The sequence below is a fragment of the Petaurus breviceps genome, unplaced genomic scaffold (genome assembly GCF_028583685.1).
Source record: "Petaurus breviceps papuanus isolate PSGF00001 unplaced genomic scaffold, PetGlider_PUasm1.0 174, whole genome shotgun sequence".
In the NCBI taxonomy this organism is placed as follows: Eukaryota; Metazoa; Chordata; class Mammalia; order Diprotodontia; family Petauridae; genus Petaurus; species Petaurus breviceps.
The window spans coordinates 18,227,863-18,235,786 of NW_027185761.1; the positions used below are offsets into that span (position 1 = coordinate 18,227,863).

The 7,924-nt window shown below is 41.0% G+C and overlaps 1 long non-coding RNA gene across 1 annotated transcript in view; it reads left to right on the top strand.

Annotated features, from left to right (window-relative positions):
• The first annotated feature begins 522 nt into the window (after window positions 1–522).
• Window positions 523–7,924, top strand: part of LOC138158001 (uncharacterized) — a 28,530-nt gene continuing 21,128 nt past the window's right edge. The window contains exons 1-2 of the long non-coding RNA XR_011167527.1: window positions 523–597; window positions 1,134–1,266. This is a non-coding gene — a long non-coding RNA (uncharacterized lncRNA). The remainder of the gene's footprint in view (window positions 598–1,133; window positions 1,267–7,924) is intronic.

Consider the following 7,924-nt stretch of genomic DNA (forward strand, 5'->3'; position numbering starts at 1 on the left):
AAGTGATAATAATTTCTTTCCAACCCCCCACTCAGAGATCACATAAGACTTCATTCCTTCCCCTCTCCCTTCTTTCTTTTTTTCTTCCTTCTCTTTCTTCCTTTCTTATGCCAGGGCAAGGAATACTGAACCTATGATTTCATTAGTTTAGAGACCCCTTTGTAAGAAAACTTCCTCTATCAGTTCAGGTTAGCTTTTGCTTAATAAACTCTTAGAGTTACCTGAGGGCACTGAGACGATAAGTGACTTATCTAAGGCTATTCAGCCAGTATTTATCCGAAGTAGGACTTGAACTCAAGACTTTCCGACTCTGAGGCTGGCTCCTTATCCTCTGACATAGAGCTGCCTCTAAGGATTTTGTTTCATCATTCTTTAATGCATTAATCATCTCATATTATGTATTATGCCAATGGTGACAATTGTGAAATTTTTCAGTGTATTTATATCATGGAAATCAGCAAGTGTTATAAATCAGGGCCTGATTTATTGTTTTGTTGATTAAGAAAGTGATGAAGAAATGTTAATAACGTGACAACCTGCAAAGTGTGTCTTATATACATTTGGGAGAAGGGGAGGCAGACGTCAAACATTTCCCAGGTACAATCCTGATTACAGCTATAGCGTTGTTGCCTTTTCCTTCTCTAGATTATATTGTGGCTAAGGTCTGAGTTTTAGCTCAATATTCTATCTCCTCCAGCAACTAACACAGTACCCTGCACAGAGTAGGCATTTTATAAACATTTGATGTACTATAAGGCAATAAAACTCAATCAAATACCATGATCAATATTGCTTCCAAATTATTAACGTGAAAACTAATGTCCTTCCTTTCTATTAGCAAATGGTAAACTACAAAAAATGAAAAGTGACATGTCTTGTCAGCTGAAATCACTCTATTATGTGGTTTCACTGAAAAGATTTTTATGGGAAGGTAACTATGGGGTGGGGGTGGGTTGATCAGTAGAGAAGAAAGTGATGTCTCAAAAACAAATTTATCAGTGAAAAAAGCATGTGATATCTTGTGTAGTAACCATGCTGGTATCAAGCCTTTTCATCAATTTTGCAAGTAACAGGAGGGAGGTATGTACTGCTGCAGAAATGACATAAATAGAAAAAAAATCTTGCTTTCTCAGGATGTTGGGGGCCTCAAACTCAGGACAAAACACCGAGCAGGAGTGATCGGGAGAGCAGGCGTCCATAGGAATGGGTACCACTACAACAGTGGAAGTTGGATATGATGTCCAAAATTCAGAAATGGTAATGCAGGTATGTATGAGGCAGTAATTTAGCAAATCAAAGGGCTCATTTGGCTGTGTATTCTGGCAACCAAGACTTTCGTATTTGGAGATGTGAGGTTTTTATTAAGGGGACTGAGAGAGACCAAACCATTCTGAAAGGGAGGACTAAGAAACAGCATTCACCAGAAGGTAATCCACCTTTCTCACTGCTTCATTAAAAGAGCTGGGGGGGGGGGGGAGTCACAACTAGGTGCCACAGTGAATAGAGCACTGGCCCTCGAGTCAGGAGGACCTGAGTACCAATCTGGCCTCAGACACCTGACACACTTACTAGCTGTGTGACCCTGGGCAAGTCACTTAACCCCAGTTGCCCTACCTTCCCCCCTCCAAACAAACAAAACAACAACAGCAACAACAACAAAAGATCTGGGATAACCCCCCTTCTGTATTCATAAGGGAAGCCTCGATTTATTTGCAGGATTGCAGTCTAATACCTCTAAGGGAGATGTCAAATGAACCATAGTATATTTTTCCCAAGTCTGCCAGGGTATGAACTTCAGAGAATATGGTTATTAATATGTCTCTAAGATTAAACTTCATTTCATGCCAGTCCAAGGTTTTATTTCTGGGTGATGGATTATATTTTGAGGGTTCCTTTGAGATCTAATGATATTGGGGGGACCTAGAATACCTTAACATTTAGGGGTCTCTGCTGTGTATATAGCAATATTTTTTCTTTTTTCATTTTTTATCTAAGTTTAAAAAGAATTTTAAAAATGACCAAAAAATACATCTGAGGGTCTATGCCACTAGCATTGTTCTAGTCAGAGACAGACTCAGTGGACCAAAGAAGTATTACATAATTGTATGTTGGAGGTGAGTAACCACTATGACTTTCTAGCTAGGAAGAACAAGTCTTTAATAGTGATATATACCCTCATTAAGGACTATTGGCTTTAGAAATGTCTATTTATGGGGCGGCCAGGTAGCACAGCGAGTAACAGCACCGGCCCCAGAGTCGGGATGACCTGGGATCGAATCCGGGCTCAGATACTTAGCACCACACCCAGAAATAACCAGCCATGTAACCTTGAGCAAGTTACTTAACCCCAATTGCTTTAAAAAAAAAAAAGAAATGTCTATTTACCATCACAAAGGCACCATGGAAGGGATTTTAAACCCTGCAATAGATTTTTTAGAAAAGGAGTTTTTAACCTTGTTTGGTTTATTGACTCCTTAGACAATCTGGTAAAACCAATGGATGCTTTCTCAGAGTAATATTTTTAAATGCTAAAATAGAATACACTGGATAACAAAGGAAATCAATTATATTGTAATACAGTAATCAAACTGTTCTTTGAAAAACAAGTTTATGGACCTTGGGTTACTTGTTCCAGCTTGAGACTCTGGGAGGTGGCACAGTCATAGTTACTGTGATTTGACATATTATTATCCCCATGACCCTGAGGCAGCTTCCAGGAGGCTAAAATCTTTGGATTCTTTGCAAGACTTTAAAGAAACACATTCCTATTGGAAAAAGTAATCCTTGGTACAAGGAGGTTGAGGCTAGTGGATTTTCTAAGCTCTGGAGCTGAGTTGTGGTCGACCAAGTTAATCCAGGTGTTTGCATTGAATGCCTAAGGAAGGGCGGGCTGGCTCAGATCAGGAGTGGGGCAGAGCAATGTTTCTGTGCCAATCAGTATTGGGATTGGTCCCAGGTGAAATAGGGAGACCCAGTCTCAAAAGAAAGAAATAAACAAAGAAATAACCCCTGCTTTAGAGGGCCATGAGGTCATGAGGAATGTATTCGGGAAAGAAAACAATGCAGCTGCTACATTTTATGGGGAGCCAGAAACAGTGAAGTCTTTCAAGATCCCCAGGGAGATTCATAGAAGAGAGTACTTGGAAATCAGTAATTATACCCTCTATTTCTGGCCAGGAGTTGATAAATAACCTGAAGTCTATCACAGAAAAGGAAGGACTTAATTCTTACCTGGCCCTGCCTCCCCAACAGTTTCTTCACCTATAAAATGAAGATAATACCTGTAATATTTATTTCATAGGGTTGTTGTGAGAATCAGATGAAATGTATGCAAGTGACGATAACAACTAGCACTTATATATCATTTTAAGGTTTTCAAAGCTCTTCACAAATATTATCTCATTTAATCCTCACAACACTCGTGGGAGGTAGGTGCTATTATTATCCCTAGTATATATATGGAGATGTATTCTTGTCTTTTTTTTTTTAGAGGTAATTGGGATTAGGTGACTTGACCAGGGTCACACAGCTAGTAGGTGTCTGTAGCAGCAAGCACCCCAAGCCTCCTCAGGGTTTGCTGCCAGTACAGGTTCTTGAATCTGCTTTGATAAAGGAAAGCAACTCAAAATGGGTTAACAAGCTTACTTTAATCAGTCAAACATATATCATTTACCTCGTTCAGGGGAAAAAGGTACAGCACCCTGAACTTCAAACTATACAGGCAGAAGTATCAAGACAGAAACAGATCAAGTAGACAGCTTTCCAAACTGTCCAATCATTACATCCATACCCAGTCAACATCTGGGTTTCCACATCTGGGTTTTTCAAAGGGGGGGGGGGCCCTGGACAACGGCTTCCCAGAATACAGATCAAATCACAGAACACTTCTAAAAGTGAGCCCCAAAACAAAGCTACACATCAGGGCTTATATAGCCTTCTCCTGGCTCAGAGAATGTAACAATCTTATTGACTCACTGGCCAATCAAGAAGTATCTACTGAAAAACAAGCCTCCCACCCCAGGCTCCAGGTGCACTTTAGCCTAGGGGCAGGGAAGATCTTTAAATTTACATTCCCATTACAGTGTCTGAGCCCAAATTTGAAGTCAGGTCTTTGACCCCATCCATTGTAGCATCTAGCTCTACCCCACCCCCCACATACACATGAAGAAACTGAGGCAGGAAGAGGTTAAGTGACTTGTTTGAGACCACACTGTTACTAAAGGCCTGAGGCAGGACATGAACTTGGGTTTTCTTGACTCCAAGTCCAGAGCTCTACCCATCTTTCCACCCAGCTGGCCCTGGGCAACAAGCTCTTGCTAGGCACCTACTGTGGGCCAGTCATTGTATTATGGGCTGAGGGTCTGTTAAAAGAAATCTAAATGTCATGTAAATGTCATTATATTATGATTATTGACTGTGGCCAATGAGAGAGGTCTGCTGTGCTCTTGCCTGCAAAATACGTCCTACTGACTCCAAAAGGCAGCAGATAAAATCATGAATCATGGAATCTGTGCCAAGTGTGACCCAACAGAGAATGTTTTTTTCTCCGGCTACTTAGCAGGAAGGCAGCAGCAGAGGCAAGACCGTGGAGCTAAGGTCCATAGACTTGGGTCAGCCTCTTCATTCTGCATGCATAAGTTTACCCACCTGGTGACTAGAAGGTTTTCAGGCTAAGGTATTCCAGGAGAAATATCTCTCCATTTTAATGATGATGATGAAGTGAGAGTTCGCATTTGCATAGCGCTTTAAAGTTTACAAAGTGCTTTACAAATGTTACCTCACTTTATTCTCACAAGAATCCTGGGAGGTAGGTGCTGTCATTATGCTCATTTGTAAAATAAGGATAAAACTGAAGCAGACAGGGAAGAGGCGTGGTGTGGCTTGTGTGGGACCACACAGCTCACTAGTATCTGCCAACATTCATTCTGATGAAGGTAGGGTTTCTTAAAGAAATGATGGGCTTGGGGGCTAGAGCAAAGATGGCAGAGTAAAAGCAGGGCCTTTTGGACCTGTGTGAGAGAGAGGAGCCCCTGGCTGGAGGAGGGGGTGGTGGAGCCTGTGGTGGTCACGACAGCAGTAGCTATTTCTGGAGCTCTAGGCCCACAGACTGGGGGGGGCAGGATTGAGCAGCTGGCTAGAGGGGGATTGCAGGGATCTCTTTGCTGGTGCCGAGGCGGGATTCCCTTGTTTTGCCCCCACTTGGGTCTGGGTTACAGTCCTGGGTGGTGGTCCTCGGGCAAGGAGGAGTGCTGGTGTGGCAGAGCTTGTGGTGGCTGTGGAGAGAGAATCCTCCTCACAATCTAAAGGCAGAAAAGAGTGCTCAAGGTCACTCACAGACCAGAGCATGGACCAGGAGAGGAGTAAATACCTCTCCTTTAATCATACCACTCTGAAAGAGCTGAAAATTTGCAGGTCCTCTGGAAGTATGTCTGAAGACAGCTGCACAAGCTCCTCACCCCAAGCAGAGACCTACCTTGACAAAGAGCTCAAAAGTATTGGAGAATCTGAAAGACATGATCAAAAAAAGAGCCTAGACATCATCTTTCAAGAAATTATCAAGGAAAACTTCCTTGATATTCTAGAACCAGAGGGTAAAATAGATATTGGAACAATCCATCAATCACCTTCTGAAAGAGATCCCAAAAGGAAAACTCCTAGGAATATTGTGGCCAAATTCCAGAGCTCCCAGGTCAAAGAGAAAATATTGCAAGCAGCCAGAAAGAAACAATTCAAGTACTATGGAAACACAATCAGGATAACACAAGACTTAGCAGCTTCTACGTTAAGAGATCAGAGGGCTTGGAATATGATATTCTAGAGGTCAGAGGAGGAGGTAGGATTAAAACCAAGAATCACCTACCCAGTAAAATTGAGTATAATACTTGAGGGAGAAAAATGGATATTGAATGAAATAGAGGACTTTCAAATGTTCTTGATGAAAAGAAGCTGAAGAGTTGAATAGAAAATTTGACTTTCAAATACAAGAATCAAGAGAAGCATGAAAAGGCAAACAGGAAAGAGAAATTAAAAGAGACTTAGTAAAGTTGAACAGTTTACATTCCTACATGGAAAGATACTATTTTTAACTCTTGAGACTTTTCTCATTTTAGGGTAGTTGGAGGGAATATATACATATACATACATATATATGATGTGTGTATATGTATATATATATATATATATATATATATATATAAAGAGAGAGAGAGAGAGAGAGAGAGAGAGAGAGAGAGAGAGAGAGAGAGACAGACAGAGACAGAGACAGAGACAGAAACAGAGAGACAGAGAGACAAAGAGACAGAGAGACAAAGGGTACAGGGTGAGTTGAATATGAAGGGATGATATCTAAAAAACAAAATTAAGGGGTGAGAGAGGAATATATTGAGAGAAGGAGAAAGGGAGAAATAAAATTATCTTATATAAATTATCTCACATAAAAGAGGCAAGAAAAAGCTTTTACAATGGAGGGGAAGAGTGAGAGGTAAGAGGAAATGAGTGAACCTTACTCTCATAAGATTTGGCTTAAGGAGGGAATAACATACACACTCAATTGGATATGAAAATCTATCTTACCCTACAGGGAAGTAGGGGGGAATGAGATGGTGGGGGGGAGAAACGGTAGAAGGGAGGACAAATGGGAGGAGGGGATAACCAGAAGCAAACACTTTTGAGGAGGGACAAGGTCAAAGGAGAGAATAGAATAAATGGGGCTGGGATAGGATGGAGAGAAACCTAGTTAGTCTTTTACAACATGACTGTTATGGAAGTGTTTTGCATGACTACACATGAATAACATATCGAATTGCTTGCCTTCTCAATTGGGGTGGGTGGGGACAGAGGAAGGGAGAAAATTTGGAACTCAAGGTTTTAAAAACAAATGTTAAAAATTGTTGTTACATACAACTGGGAAATAAGACATACAGGCCATAGGGTATAGAAATTTATCTTGCCCTACAAGAAAATAGTGGGGAAGGGGATAAGAGAAGGGAGGGTTGTGATAGAAGGGAGGGGAGACTGGGGTAAGGGGTAATCAAAATGTATGCCATCTTAGGGTGGGGAAAGGGGGAGATGGGGAGAAAATTTAGAACTCAAAATCTTGTGGAAGTGAATGTTGAAAATTAAAAATAAATGAATAAAAATGAATGGAAGGAAGGAAGGAAGAAAAGAAATGGTGAGCTTAGAAGGAACTAAGCAGCCTAGAATTATACCATTGGCAGGGAGACTTGAAGCCAGTGTTTTAATTGCAACCTGCTCAACATTCTGGGGATGTGGAGGCATGAACAGGTGGTTCTGTGGAGTCAGCATGTGGCCCTTTTAGTACAGGCATATAACTATGAATCAAGCTTTGCTCTGTATGTGTTGATATTTGGGAATGAGTCATGGTCTGTGCTTTGAAGGCTCCAAAGATAGAGAAGATATAACACAGTGGATCTCAAAGGGTGTGCTATGACATTTTGGATGTTATTGTAGTTAAAAGAAAATTTTAATATAAACAATTTTAAAATAACTCTTACCTATCATAGATAGAATGCTAAACATGATATTCACAAAATAAATAAAACTTGCACATTTACTAAGCTGTATGACCTAATCTGTTTGATACAGTTTTCTCAACTGTAAAATGGGGATAATAATAGCATCTACCATCACCTCGTTGTGAGGATCAAATGAAATATTTGTAAAGCTCTCAGCGCAGTGCCTGGCATACAGTAAGCAGTTAATAAATGCTCTTTTCCTTCCTTCCTTCCTTCCCTCCTTCCTTCCTTCCTTCCCTCCTTCCTTCTTTCCTTCCTTCCTTCCTTCCTTCCTTCCTTCCTTCCTTCCTTCCTTCCTTCCTTCCTTCCCTCCTTCCTTCTTTCCTTCCTTCCTTCCTTCCCTCCTTCCTTCCTTCCTTCCCTCCTTCCTTCTTTCCTTCCTTCCTTCC